At 43.8% G+C, this 15,065-nt stretch overlaps 1 long non-coding RNA gene across 1 annotated transcript in view; it reads left to right on the top strand.

Moving 5' to 3' along the window:
- LOC149435065 (uncharacterized) overlaps positions 1 to 15,065 on the top strand; it is a 167,289-nt gene that overhangs the window by 14,658 nt on the left and 137,566 nt on the right. Inside the window, exon 2 of the long non-coding RNA XR_016308561.1 lies at positions 2,992 to 3,043. This is a non-coding gene — a long non-coding RNA (uncharacterized LOC149435065). The remainder of the gene's footprint in view (positions 1 to 2,991; positions 3,044 to 15,065) is intronic.

Below are 15,065 nucleotides of genomic sequence, written 5' to 3'. Positions count from 1 at the left end.
ATTGCTGTTCACAGACGCTCTCCATTCAATCTGACAGAGCTTGAGCTATTTTGCACAGAAGAATGGGCAAAAATGTCACTCTGTAGATGTGCAAAGCTGGTAGAGACATCCCCAAAAAGTCTTGCAGCTGTAATTGCAGCGAAAAGTGGTTCTACAAAGTATTGACTCCGGGGGGCTGAATACAAATGCACGCCACAATTTTCAGATATTTATTTGTAAAAAATTTTGAAAACCATTTCTCATTTTCCTTCCACTTCACAATTATGTGCCACTTTGTGTTGGTCTATCACATACAATCCTGATAAAATACATTTCCGTTTTTGGTTGTAACATGACAAAATGTGGAAAATTTCAAGGGATATGAATACTTTTTTAAGGCACTGTATCTGAAAATCAATAATTCCTCATTCTTAAGGCCCTAACATGCCAGGACAGTAAAAATATCCCCAAAATGACCACTTTTTTGGAAAGTAGACAGATCAAGGTATTTAGTAAGAGGCATGGTGAGTTTTTTGAAGTTGTAATTTTTTTGTCCTGATATTTGTAGAAATGAAGAACCAGGACAGTACAACATCATCATATAACTGGAGTGGTGGTGATCAGGAAAACTGGTGACAGTACCAAAATACATTTTTTTCATTAAGTCAATTTTCTTTTTTTTTTTTCTTATTTATTTTATTACGATTTATAACACACTGTGACCAGAGCAAATACTCAAATATGTAAAAAATACAACCATTTTTAGTAGTTTCACAATAAATAAAACAAAACTTATAAAATATGTCTCTCGGCTGTTATTTCATATAGATACAAATACACCTTCAATTATAGTACATAGGGAAAACGTGAAATGTAGAATTTGTCATACAAGATCCCGAGTGTTTCAGAGTCATAAAGCTCCTTCTTCGGGGTATTTCTGCATAGAGAGTGGTGTAATCTATGGAACTGAAATTGCAATTTTAGAATGTATAGAATATCAATATATATATATATATACGATGCATCAAAATTAATATATATATATATACGATGCATCAAAATTAATATATCTATATAAGAATGCAATACTCACACTATAGTGAGTGAAAAGTTAAAAACAGTCACTGGGGCCGCCTAAGTGATACGGTAAGTAAGGAAGGCTGCATTAATATCAGTCAACACAATCAAAAAAGATGTCAAAAGGGAAGTAACTGCAAAACACCCCCCACCAAGTGCTGTTTATGATAGATGTCTGCACAGATAATTGCAAAAGCATCCATATAAGATGATAAATAGTATTGGGATGGTGGAACAGAAGAGAATTCTCTACAAGATATATACCTGTATGTGTGTGTATATATATACTGAGCACTGTATGTGTATGTATGTATGTATGTGTATGTATATATCTCAATCAAATATTTTCTTTTGAAAGTATATTAAAGTAGAGGCATATATTTCAGTGGGGGCATTGAACAGCGGCACCCAAATATCACCAAAATAAATAAGATCGATTACATTTTGGTGAGTATATTGACTTGGTGGATATGTTTGTTTTGGTGACTTGGGAGCCTCTGTTTAATGCCCCCCACTGACATATTTGCCTCTACTTTAATATACTTCTAAAGGAATGTTTTGATACATATAGATATATATTTATACATTTTGTTTCCCTTGTAGAAAATTGTCTTCTGTTCCAACATCCAATACTAATTATCATCTTAGATGGATGCTTTTTGCCCTTATCTGTGCAGACATCTATCATAAAGAGCAATTGGTGGGTGTTTGGCAGTTACTTCCTTTTTACATCTTTTTTTGATTGTATTGACTGACATTAATGCAGCCTACCTTATGTACCTATCACTTAGATGGCCCCAGTGACTGTTTGATGAGCCACAGGTAGCTGGGACCCTAAGGGGACGCAAGTGGGGAAGTGGTGGCCATGTGGTTTGTTTTAATGCTACGGCTGATGTTTGAACTTTTGATTCACTCTAGTGTGAGTATTGCATACTCACTTATATCTGTATATTGATAGTGTATGTATTCAAAAATCTTTCATGCAGAAATATTATTATTATACAGTATTTGTAAATGTTATTATAAAGTATTTGGATTTATATAGCACCAACAGTTTGCGCAGCACTTTACAATATAAGGGAGACAGTACAATTACAATACATTTCAGTACAGAAGGAATAGGAGGGTCCTGCTCATGGAGCTTACAATCTAAAGGTAGGGGGAGGTGATACAAAAAGTGATAGCTGCGGGGAATGATCTGGTGGAGGTGATTCAAGTACAGTTCTTAGGTGGAAAATATCCTGAAGAAGGAGCATTATGACTCTGAAACACTTGGGGTCTTGCATGACAAATTGTACGTTTCAAGTTTTCCCTATGTACATGTACATACAAGTAATTCAACAAAACAATGGCTGCAACAGCACAGAATACGCCTTCTGGAGTGGCCCAGTCAGAGTCCTGACCTCAACCCAATTGAAATGCTGTGGCATGACCTTAAGAGAGCGATTCACACCAGACATCCCAAGAATATTACTACACTGAAACAGTTTTGTGAAGAGGAGTGGTCCAAAATGACTCCAGATCGTTGTGCAGGTCTGATCTGCAACTACAGGAAACGTTTGGTTGAGGTTATTGCTGCCAAAGGAGGGTCAACCAGTTATTAAGTCCAAAGGTTCACATACTTTTTCCTCCCTGCACTGTGAATGTTTACCTGTTATGTGCAATTAAACCATGGCAACATCTAATGTTTGTGTAGTATTATGTTCAGCAGACTGTGTTCTTCTATTGTTGTGACTTAGATGACGTTCAGAGCACATTTTATGCCCAATTCATGCAAAACTCCACGTAATCCCAAGGGGTTCACATACTTTTTCTTGCAACTGTATATAAATATAGCCGGTAACTGACAGGCTCCAAACTGTCACATAGACCTATCAATCCAGGAAAGTCGTTGCATTCCAAAATGTCTCACTCAATATGTTTATTTCATTTCAGGTTTAACAGTTGCACAACCGTTTCAAGTGTCCCCACTCTTCACCAGCTGCAGGTAAGCTCAACCATTGTTGTGCAGTTGTTACCTGGAATAAATTCAACATATAGAGCAAGAGGGTTGACTTCCCTGAATTGATGTGTGTGTGTATTATACCACCACCACCCGCCTGAACCGTAGATACAAGGCAGGATGTATTCATGCTTTCATGTTTTTTACGCCAAATTCTAACCCTACCATCTGAATGTCACCTCAACCAGTCTGCCCATTCTCCTCTGACATCATCGAGGTATTTTCGCCCACACAACTGCCGCTCACTAGATATTTTCTCTTTTTCAGACCATTCTCTGTAAACCCTAGAGATAGTTGTGCCTGAAAATCCCAGTATGTCAGCAGTTTCTGAAATACTCAGACCAGCCCATCTGGCACCAACAACCAAGCCACGTTCAAAGTCACTTCATTCTCTTTTTTACCCCATTCTGATGCTCGGTTTGAACTTCAGCAAGTCGTCTTGACCATGTCTAGATGCCTAAATGTATTGAGTTGTTGCCATGTGATTGGCTGATTAGCAATTTGTGTTACCAAGAAATTGAACAGGTTTACCTAATAAAGTGGCTGTTGAGTGTATAATTAGGCTTAAATATCTAAATGAATCACCCGACAAGATCTATAGAAGATATATATCTTTATTATCAGCCCCCACCCTGTCTGCCTTTAGGCGATCTTTGAAAACTCACTTCTTCAGGGAAGCCTACCTCACCTCCACCTAAGAACTGTACTTGAATCACCTCCACCAGATCATCCCCCGCAGCTATCACCTTTTGTATCCCCTCCCCCTTCCTTTAGATTGTAAGCTCCATGAGCCGGGCCCTCACATTCCTTCTGTACTGAAATGTATTGTAATTGTACTGTCTCCCTTATACTGTACAGCGCTGTGCAAACTGTTGGCGCTATATAAATCCTGTATAATAATAATATTATTATACAGTATTTATAAAGTGCCAATAGTTCGCTCAGCGCTGTACATTACAAAGGGAGACAGAACATGCGACAGAACAATACCAATACAATGTGATACACGAGGGGTTCGAGGGCCCTGCTCCTTGGAGCTTACAATCTAGGAGGGAGGGGATGGTGGTACAGGAGGAGATAGCTGTGGGGGATGAGGTGGTTGGAAGAGTGGAGGAGATCGGCAATTAGTAGGAGGTGGGGTAGGCTTCCCTGAAGAGGTGGGTTTTCAGGGTGCGCCTAAATGAGAGGAGAGTAGGTGATAGTCTGAAGGATTGGGGTAGGGAGTTCCAGAGTTTTTGTACATGTACTGCTAGGCCAGCTGTTTCCTGATGGCTGAGCCACCAATGTAAGTTATCTCCACTTGTTATCACTTTTAATACTTTAATAAACGATATCACACTATTGGAGACCTTTTCTACGGGCTCTTTATTTTTCCTGGGAGCCTGTTTTTGAAGGTATTTTGCTGCTGCTGGGAGCTGTGTGTAGCAGAAACCTCCCCTGGTATCTATGAGTGACATTCCCGAATCCTGGATATATCTCTCTCTCAGATGGATGACATCTAGTGGCCACTTCATAGATGACACTGCTCTGTTCCATATCCTGAGTACCAGGAGCAGGCCTTAAATGCTCCATGCACATTCCCCTGCGCTATCTGCTTAGTGCAATGTTTGTCTTTTCTCATCACACAAGCCACCTAACCACAACGAATTGAGAATATATGTATACATCACCACTACCACCCAGCACCTTAAAGGAACTTTTTGCTGCTCTTTCTATATATGAGTTCACTATCTATATGTGCCATATAAGATATTAATCTATTAGATGTGTTCACTATCTGTGCCATATACAGTCATGGCCGAAATTGTTGGCACCCTTGATATTTTTCCTGAAAATCAAGTATTTCACACAAAAAAGGTATTGCATTAACACATGTTTTGCTATACACATGTTTATTCCCTTTGTATGTATTGGAACAAATATAAAACAGAGGCAGAAAAGCAAATATGACATAATGTCACACAAAACCCCAAAAATGGGCTGGACAAAAGTATTGGCACCCTTAACTTAATATTTGGTTGCACACCCTTTGGAAAACATAACTGAAATCAGTCGCTTCCTATAACCATCAATAAGCTTCTGACACCTCTCACCCGGAATTTTGGACCACTCTTCCTTTGCAAACAGCTCCAGGTCTCTCTTATTGGAAGGACACCTTTTCCCAACAGCAATTTTAAGATCTCTCCACAGGTGTTCAATGGGATTTAGATCTGGGCTCATTGCTGGCCACTTCAGAACTCTCCAGCGCTTCTTTGCCATCCATTTCTGAGTGCTTTTTGACGTATGTTTGGGGTCATTGTCCTGCTGGAAGACCCAGGATCTTGGACGCAAACCCAGCTTTCTGACACTGGGCCCTACAGTGCGACCCAAAATCCTTTGGTAATCCTCAGATTTCATGATGCCTTGCACACAGTCAAGGCACCCAGTGCCAGAGGCAGCAAAACAACCCCAAAACATCATTGAACCTCCACCATATTTTACCGTAGGTACTGTGTTTTGTTCTTTGTAGGCCTCATTCCGTTTTCGGTAAACAGTAGAATGATGTGCTTTACCGAAAAGCTCTATCTTGGTCTCATCTGTCCACAAGACGTTTTCCCAGAAGGCTTTTGGCTTACTCAAGTACATTTTGGCAAACTGTAGTCTTGCTTTTTTATGTCTCTGTGTCAGCAGTGGGGTCCTCCTGGGTCTCCTGCCATAGCGTTTCATTTCATTTAAATGTCGACGGATAGTTCGCGCTGACACTGATGCTCCCTGAGCCTGCAGGACAGCTTGAATGTCTTTGGAACATGTTTGGGGCTGCTTATCCACCATCCGGACTATTCTGCGTTGCAATCTTTCATCAATTTTCCTCATCCGTCCACGACCAGGGAGATTAGCTACAGTGCCATGGGTTGCAAACTTCTTGATAATGTTGCGCACTGTGGACAAAGGCAAATCTAGTTCTCTGGAGATGGACTTGTAACCTTGAGATTGTTGATATTTTGCCACAATTTTGGTTCTCAGGTCCTCAGACAGTTCTCGTCTCCTCTTTCTGTTGTCCATGCTTAGTGTGGCACAGACAGACACACAATGCAAAGGTTAAGTGAACGTCTCTCCTTTTTATCTGCTTTCAGGTGTGATTTCTATATTGCCCACACCTGTTACTTGCCCCAGGTGAGTTTACAGGAGCATCACATGCTTGTAACATTCTTATTTATCCGCAGTTGTGAAAGGGTGCCAATACTTTTGTCCAGCCCATTTTTGGAGGTTTGTGTGACATTATGTCGAATTTGCTTTCTTTCCTCCCTTTTTTTGTTTTGTCCCAATACACACAAAGGGAATAAACATGTGTATAGCAAAACATGTGTTAATGCAATACGTTTCGTGAGAAATACATGATTTCCTGGAGAAATATCAAGGGTGCCAACAATTTCGGCCATGACTGTAAGTTATTAATTTATTGGTTTTACATATACCATATAGACATCAATCTATTTGGTTTTACCTTCGTCACAGACCGGTATTTTATTTTATTTTAGGGAACTGTCCCATTTTACATGTTCTATTATATTATCATATATAAGATATTTATCCATTGGTTTTATCTCTGTCACAGACCGTTATTTTAACTTATTTTATGGAACTGCTCCATTTATGTAGCGCTGCATTTTTTATTCTATAACATTTACTGCAGAGGTTCTCGAGGTACCTTAATGCTAGCAGCTACTATATGCTCTACACCCAGCGCTCGATTTTACTCATTTTAAGTTCCATAGTATGGGTGACGCCCTGGAGAAATCCTGGAGGCGGGCATGGGAGGAGGAGACTAGGGAACTAGAGAGAAGGAGGTCTTGAGAGGAGCGGAGTGTGCGTTATGGGTGGTACTTGGCTATTAGGTCGGTGATGTAGTTCGGGGCAGTATGATGGACAGCTTTGCACGTCAGTGTTAGGATTTTGAATTTGATCAGTTGTGCAATCGGAAGCCAGTGGAGGGATTGGCAGAGGGGGATGGTGGAAACGGAGCGGTTGGTAAGGTGGATGAGTCTGGCTGCCGTGTTCAGGATTGACTGAAGTGGGGATAACCTGTGGCGAGGCAGGCCAGTGAGGAGGGAGTTGCAGTAATCGAGTTGTGATATGATGAGGGAGTGGATGAGCTGCTTCGTGGTTTCTGGGGTTAGGAACGTGCGGATTTTGGCAATGTGCGGAGGTGGAGTCTGCATGAGTTAGTGATTGGACTTGGGGCTGGAAGGATAGGTTGGAGTCTAGGATGACCCCAAGTTCTCTGGCCTGCGGGGCGGGCCTAATAGTGGCATTGTTGGACGTGATGGAGAAGTCAGTGGGGGGTGGTGTGCGGGCTGGGGGGAAGACTAGGAGCTCGGTTCTGGAGAGGTTCAGTTTAAGGAAGTGGAGGGACATCCAGTCTGAAATGTCGTTTAGCAGGTTTGTGACTTGGGCGGAGATTGCGGGGGTGAGGCGAGGGGTTGAGAGATAGATTTGTGTGTCGTCGGCACAGAGGTGGTAATTGAAGCCGAGTGTATGAGTTGGCCAAGGGAGGAGGAGTAGATGGAGAATAGAAGGGTCCCGAGGATGGAGCCCTGAGGGACCCCAACAGAGAGGGGGAGTGAGGGGGAGGTGGTAGCGTTAAAGGTAACGCTGAAGGATCGTTGCAATAGGTAGGACGAGAGCCAGAAGAGAGCAGAATCTCTGAGACCGAGAGAGTGTAGTTTTTTGAGGAGGAGGGGGTGGTCGACTGTGTCGAAGGCCGCGGAGAGGGCAAGGAGTAGGAGCACTGAGTAGTGGCCGTTAGCTTTGGCGGTTAGGAGGTCGTTGGAGAATTTGAGTAAGGTAGTTTCGGTGAAGTGTAGGGGACGGAAGCCGAACTGGAGGGGATCCAGGAGGTTGTTGTCGCTGAGGTGAGAGCTTAGGCGATTGTAGACTAAGTGCTTGAGGAGTTTGGATGTGAATGGAAGCAGGGAGATGGGTCTGAGTTTGTTCGGGTCATTGGGGTCGAAGGAGGGCTTTTTAAGTATGGGAGTGATGTGTGCGTGCTTCAGAACGGAGTGGAATGTTCCGGAAGAGAGGGAGAGATTAAAGATGTGGGTGAGGGAATGTAGGATGGAGGGGGAGGGAGGTCGTAGGAGTTGTGAGGGGATAGGGTCGAGGGGGCAGGTGGTGAGGCGGGCATCAGAGAAGATCTTGGTGACCTCCTCGATGGTAGTAAGGTCGAAGGTGTGGAGTGTTGAGGGGGCTGCAGTGTGAGGAATGTTAGGTGGGGTGGAGGTCGGAGCAGTGGTGATGTCGAGGGAGAGGGGCAATGAGGGGGTAACTGTGTGAGAGGGGATGGGTTTGGAGGGAGATTGAGCAGCGGTGATGACCTTGCGAATTGTGTCAATTTTGTTTTTAAAGTGATTGGCAATCTCAAGGGGGGTGAGTGAGGTGCTGGGTGGAGGTGGGGGTGGAGAGAGTAGAGAGTTAAAGGTGGAGAAGAGTCGGCGAGGATTGGAGGAGAGGGTCTTGATGAGGGTCAGGAAGTAGGCTTGTTTGGCGGCGTGGAGGGAGGAGATGTAGGTGTATCCAGGTTGTTCACCCACACATCCTTAAAGGAGTCCTCTGAGTCCAGCTGACCATCACTTCACCCAAGCTTGATGACCTTTTCTCCTGAGGGATGCCTCACCATCTACCTGCTGTTTTACACTCCATTTGATGGTTGCTTATATGCGCATTTCCTATGCGTGGTCGGTGAGTGCGCATTTCTGCCATTTTCCTGTCACAAGCTTTTATGAGATATCTACAGCTGTGGAAGTTTTTATTGGTGCTATATATGAGTTTTACTGATTGCACAGACTTTTAAACGAACTTTTATCTTTGAGGTTATTGTGATTTCCTCAAGTGTTTTAGCCGCTATTTCCTTTATGAGTGCTTGCTTTACCTTCCTTTGCATTGGGAACACTACACATTCTATTCCAAATCCAAACATGAAGAAAAATATATCAAATTTGTGTTGTTCCTCTAAAAAAAATTGAAGAAAAGTGAATATTAGACTGTTCAAAAAATTAGCAGAGTTTGTATTCTTCTTTACAAACTCAAACATCAGTATATAAACTGAAAAATGTTTGAAGATTTTGCTTTCCTTTGAATCAATTAATATTTTGTTGCAGTCGCACTGTTTCTGAGAACTGCTGTACATCTGTGTTGCATGAAGTCAACCAACTTCTGGCCCCTGTGAAAAGGTATTCCAGCCCAGGATGATTGGACTACATTCCACAATTCTTCTCTATTTCTTGGTTTTGCCTCAGAAACTGCATTTTTGATGTCACCCCACAAGTTTTCTGTTGGATTAAGATCCAGGGATTGGGCGGCCAATGAATACATCAGAATACTTGAAGAGGTCCTGCTGCCTTATGCTGAAGAAGAAATGCCCTTGAAATGGGTGTTCCAACAAGACAACGACCCCAAACACACCAGTAAACGTGCAACATGTTGGTTCCAGACCAACAAGATTGACGTTATGGAGTGGCCAGCCCAATCCCCGGATCTTAATCCAATAGAAAACTTGTGGGGTGACATCAAAAATGCCGTTTCTGAGGCAAAACAAAGAAATAGAGAAGAATTGTGGAATGTAGTCCAATCATCCTGGGCTGGAATACCTTTTCACAGGGGCCAGAAGTTGGGTGACTCCATGCAACACAGATGTGCAGCAGTTCTCAGAAACAGTGCGACTACAACCAAATATTAATTGATTCAAAGGAAAGCAAAATCTTCAAACATTTTTCAGTTTATATAGTGAATGTTTGAGTTTGTAAAGAAGAATACAAACTCTGCTATTTTTTTGAACAGTCTAATATTCACTTTTCTTCAATTTTTTTTAGAGGAACAACACAAATTTGATATATTTTTCTTCATGTTTGGATTTGGAATAGAATGTGTAGTGTTCCCAATGCAAAGGAAGGTAAAGCGAGCGCTCATAAAGGAAATAGCGGCTAAAACACTTGAGGAAATCACAATAACCTCATATACTAATAATAAATAAATGAAGTGCAGCGCTGAAATGAAAATAAATAAATGGATAAAAGTTCGTTTAAAAGTCTGTGCAATCAGTAAAACTCATATATAGCACCAATAAAAACTTCCACAGCTGTAGATATCTCATAAAAGCTTGTGACAGGAAAATGGCAGAAATGCGCACTCACCGACCGCGCATAGGAAATGCTCATATAAGCAACCATCAAATGGAGTGTAAATCAGCAGGTAGATGGTGAGGCATCCCTCAGGAGAAAAGGTCATCAAGCTTGGGTGAAGTGATGGTCAGCTGGACTCAGATGACTCCTTTAAGGATGTGTGGGTGAACAACCTGGATACAGGGCTCCCTCCTCTGGATGTTGGATATAGTGGAGCATATTAAAGAAACAACAAACAGAGCCACAAGCGAGTGGCCGAAACCCAGGGGGGAATACATATAAAACTGACAATGGTATGATTATTGTCATATAGGATAACAAATCGAGTATTAAAGGTGGAAAAAAACACCAAGACCATAACCCCAATATATACAGTGGGGCAAAAAAGTATTTAGTCAGCCACTAATTGTGCAAGTTCTCCCACTTAAAAAGATGAGAGAGGCCTGTAATTGGCATCATAGGTAGACCTCAACTATGAGAGACAAAATGAGAAAAAAAATCCAGACAATCACATTGGCTGATTTGGAAAGAATTTATTTGCAAATTATGATGGAAAATAAGTATTTAGTCACCTACAAACAAGCAAGATTTCTGGCTCTCACAGATCTGTACCTTCTTCTTTAAGAGTCTCCTCTGTCCTGCACTCATTACCTGTATCAATGGCACCTGTTTGAACTTGTTATCAGTATAAAAGACACCTGTGCACAACCTCAAACAGTCACACTCCAAACTCCACTATGGTGAAGACTAAAGAGCTGTCAAAGGACACCAGAAACAAAATTGTAGACCTGCACCAGGCTGGGAAGACTGAATCTGCAATAGGCAAGCAGCTTGGTGTGAACAAATCAACCGTGGGAGCAATAATTAGAAAATGGAAGACATACAAGACCACTGATAATCTTCCTCGATCTGGGGCTTCACGCAAGATCTCACCCCGTGGGGTCAAAATGATCACAAGAACGGTGAGCAAAAATACCAGGACCACGCGGGGAGACCTAGTGAATGACCTGCAGAGAGCTGGGACCAACGTAACAAAGGCTACCATCAGTAACACACTACGCCGCCAGGGACTCAGATCTTGCAGTGCCAGACGTGTCCCCCTGCTTAAGCCAGTACATGTCCGGGCCCGTCTGACGTTTGCTAGAGAGCATTTGGATGATCCAGAAGAGGATTGGGAGAATGTCATATGGTCAGATGAAACCAAAATAGAACTGTTTGGTAGAAACACAATTCGTCATGTTTGGAGGAGAGAGAATGCTGAGTTGCATCCAAAGAACACCATACCTACTGTGAAGCATGGGGATGGCAACATCATGCTTTGGGGCTGTTTCTCCGCAAAGGGACCAGGACGACTGATCCATGTACAGGACAGAATGAATGGGGCCATGTATTGTGAGATTTTGAGTGCAAACCTCCTTCCATCAGCAAGGGCATTGAAGATGAAAAGTGGCTGGGTCTTCCAACATGACAATGATCCCAAACATACCGCCCGGGCAATGAAGGAGTGGCTTTGTAAGAAGCATTTCAAGGTCCTGGAGTGGCCTAGCCAGTCTCCAGATCTCAACCCCATAGAAAACCTTTGGAGGGAGTTGAAAGTCTGTGTTGCCCAGCGACATCCCCAAAACATCACTGCTCTAGAGGAGATCTGCATGGAGGATGGGCCAACATACCAGCAACAGTGTGTGCCACCCTTGTGAAGACTTACAGGAAACGTTTGACCTCTGTCATTGCTAACAAAGGATATATAACAAAGTACTGAGATGAACTTTTTGATATTGACCAAATACTTATTTTCCACCATAATTTGCAAATAAATTATTTCCAAATCATCCAATGAGATTGTCTGGATTTTTTTTCTCATTTTGTCTCTCATACTTGAGGTCTACCTATGATGCCAATTACAGGCCTCTCTCATCTTTATAAGTGGGAGAACTTGCACAATTGGTGGCTGATTAAATACTTTTTTGCCCCACTGTAGTGCATATAACAAGAGATGGTAATCCTGTAGAGTACCTAAAATGCCTAAATAAACTTATATAGCTATCCATCCGCGGCATAAAAGGTGCTCTATAATATACATAAACATCAATTATAATTATAAAATGTACTTCATAAAAACCCTATCTCAGGGATGGTGGAAACTTTAAGATGCAATAAAGATTTTTATTTTTTTATTATGGTTTATTTATAATTTTATATGTGTATCTTTACATTACATAGTCCAAAGGGCATGACTATATACTCAAAATGCCCAAATCTGGTACGGAAGGCCGTTTTCCACTCATCTCCCTCCCGGATTTGTACGAGATTGTCTGCACCACGTTTACTAAAAACGTCCAGGAAGTCATGGTAGGCTGCAGGAACGATTTGGGGCAAAGGTTGAGCAGCAAGTTGAGTTAAGCAATGCTTGTGGCAGTAGGCCGAGATTTAATGTTGGATCCGTCAGCCAAGTATACTGTCAGTCTCTGTGTTTTGGCTTCTAAGGGCATCTGATGTTGCAGGGTGAAAGTTAGGTCGTTAAAGCAGCTGCAGGCCCCGGAATCAACGATAGCGGACACTGGCAGGGTTCTTCCCGGAAGCTGGAATGAAACTGTAATGGCAATGTGAGCAGGGTTGATGGTTGCAGGTGGTAGTTTAGCAGGCAGGGTAGTCAGAGACTTACATAGCTTTGCGGGACAATTTCATACATAATGGCCGAGTTATCCACAATAGAGGCACAGGTTACCCTGTCAGCGGCGTTGGCGTTCTTCCAGAGTAAGTGAGGTTCGTAGCAACCCTATTTTGTATTGGTTCGGATTCTTCAACGCTGGGTGTGGTAGGTCTAGTTGGTACTATGTTTGCTGGAGGTGGTGCCCTGGGTAGCATCCACATAGGGCGGACTTGGTCGGCGGACCTTTCCAGTCTTCATTCCCTAAGCCGGCGGTCAATCTGGATAGCAAGATTAATGAGCTCTTGCAGCGTGTTTGGTTCCCCTACACGGGCTAGCTCATTTTTAAGGGGTTCAGCAAGACCTAGGTGGTACTGATAGCATAGGGCAGCATCGTTCCAATTGGTATTGGCGCTCCAGCGCCTAAACTCCGTCACATATTCCTCAGCTGCCCTGCTGAAGGGAATGGAGAGCTGCTTCTGCTGATGCAGATTGCTGGGGATCGTCATAGAGCTGAGCCATAGCCTCGAAGAAGTGATTTAAGGAAGCTAACTTGGCGTCTTCCTTTTCCAGCAGATGTTGAACCCATGCTTGCGGTTCGCCCTGAATTTGTTGTGATCACCAAAAAACTTTTCGGGTGTGGGGACCCTTGGCTTCGGGGGCAGCATCATCACTGCAGGGTTCATCATAGCTCCTGAAGCGACAGTTGGAGCAGATGTCGCTGTGGCACTGGCAGAAGGTGCGGGTGCAGATAGTGTCTGAAAATGATTTTCAAGTCGGTTATATCCCTCTTGCAGGACCTTGACGGCTTGTGTCAGTGTCGCAATGTGCTGACAGATTTGTTCTAGAGGAGAGGCCCCTCTCTCAGGCTCTAACATGGCCTTCTGGTACTGTCACGTACCTGGTTGGGGAGCCTGATGTGGAGAGGAGGGCGTCCTTTTATTACTCCCGCTCTTTGCCCCTGATAGTAGGGACAGAGGGCACCGAGCCAGGAGTGGCACGAGTGCCTGGTGGGTCTTGAGATGACTGTAGGCAGGTGATGACCCAGAAGACCCGGGTGCAGGCCAGGTGTGGGTGCAGGAGCGCAGGTGCAGCAGCAGGTAGCTATGGCGGCAACCAGGATACAGGCCAGGTGCGACTGCAGGAACGTAGGTGCAGCAGCAGGTAAGTATGGCGGCAACCAGGATACAGGCCAGGTGCGGATTCAGGAACGTAGGTGCAGCAGCAGGTAAGTATGGCGGCAACCAGGATACAGGCCAGGTGCGGATTCAGGAACGTAGGTGCAGCAGCAGGTAGGTATGGCGGCAACCAGGATACAGGCCAGGTGCGGATGCAGGAACGTAGGTGCAGCAGCAGGTAGGTATGGTGGCAACCAGGATACAGGCCAGGTGCGGATGCAGGAACGTAGGTGCAGCAGCAGGTAGGTATGGCGGCAACCAGGATACAGGCCAGGTGCAGATGCAGGAACGTAGGTGCAGCAGCAGGTAGGTATGGCGGCAACCAGGATACAGGCCAGGTGCGGATTCAGGAACGTAGGTGCAGCAGCAGGTAGGTATGGCGGTAACCAGGATACAGGCCAGGTACGGATTCAGGAACGTAGGTGCAGCAGCAGGTAGGTATGGCGGTAACCAGGATACAGGCTAGGTGCGGATTCAGGAACGTAGGTGCAGCAGCAGGTAGGTATGGCGGTAACCAGGATACAGGCCAGGTGCAGATTCAGGAACATAGGTGCAGCATCGTCAGACAAGCCAGGTCAGGATCAATCGGGCAGATCAGGTACAAGGGAGCAGGCAAGCGGATAGTCAGGAACAAGCCGGGTCGGTGCAGGCAGATTTCTTTCTTAGGGTCAGATCAGATACAGGCAGCAGAATCAGGTTATGGAGTACAGGACGTTGTAGACCAGAAGGCATAGGCTAAAGCAGGGCTTAAATTTTCAAGTCCTGAGCTACTAGCCAGGCCTTAAGAGTTATTCGCCACCAACAAACACACACAGAGACACCTGTACATACACACACAGAGACACCTGTACATACACACACAGAGACACCTGTACACACACGCACAGAGACACATGTACACACACACATACAGACACATGTATACACACACAGGCACATACAGACACGCATACACACAGATACATGTACATACACAGAAATACACACGCACAGACACATGTACACACACACATACAGACACATGT

The sequence above is a fragment of the Staurois parvus genome, unplaced genomic scaffold, assembly GCF_062004578.1.
Source record: "Staurois parvus isolate SC_StPar_1 unplaced genomic scaffold, SC_StPar_1.0 ptg001617l, whole genome shotgun sequence".
Taxonomy (NCBI): domain Eukaryota; kingdom Metazoa; phylum Chordata; class Amphibia; order Anura; family Ranidae; genus Staurois; species Staurois parvus.
The sequence above is the reverse complement of the archived record's forward strand: the minus strand, read 5'-3'. Positions and strand labels throughout refer to the sequence as shown.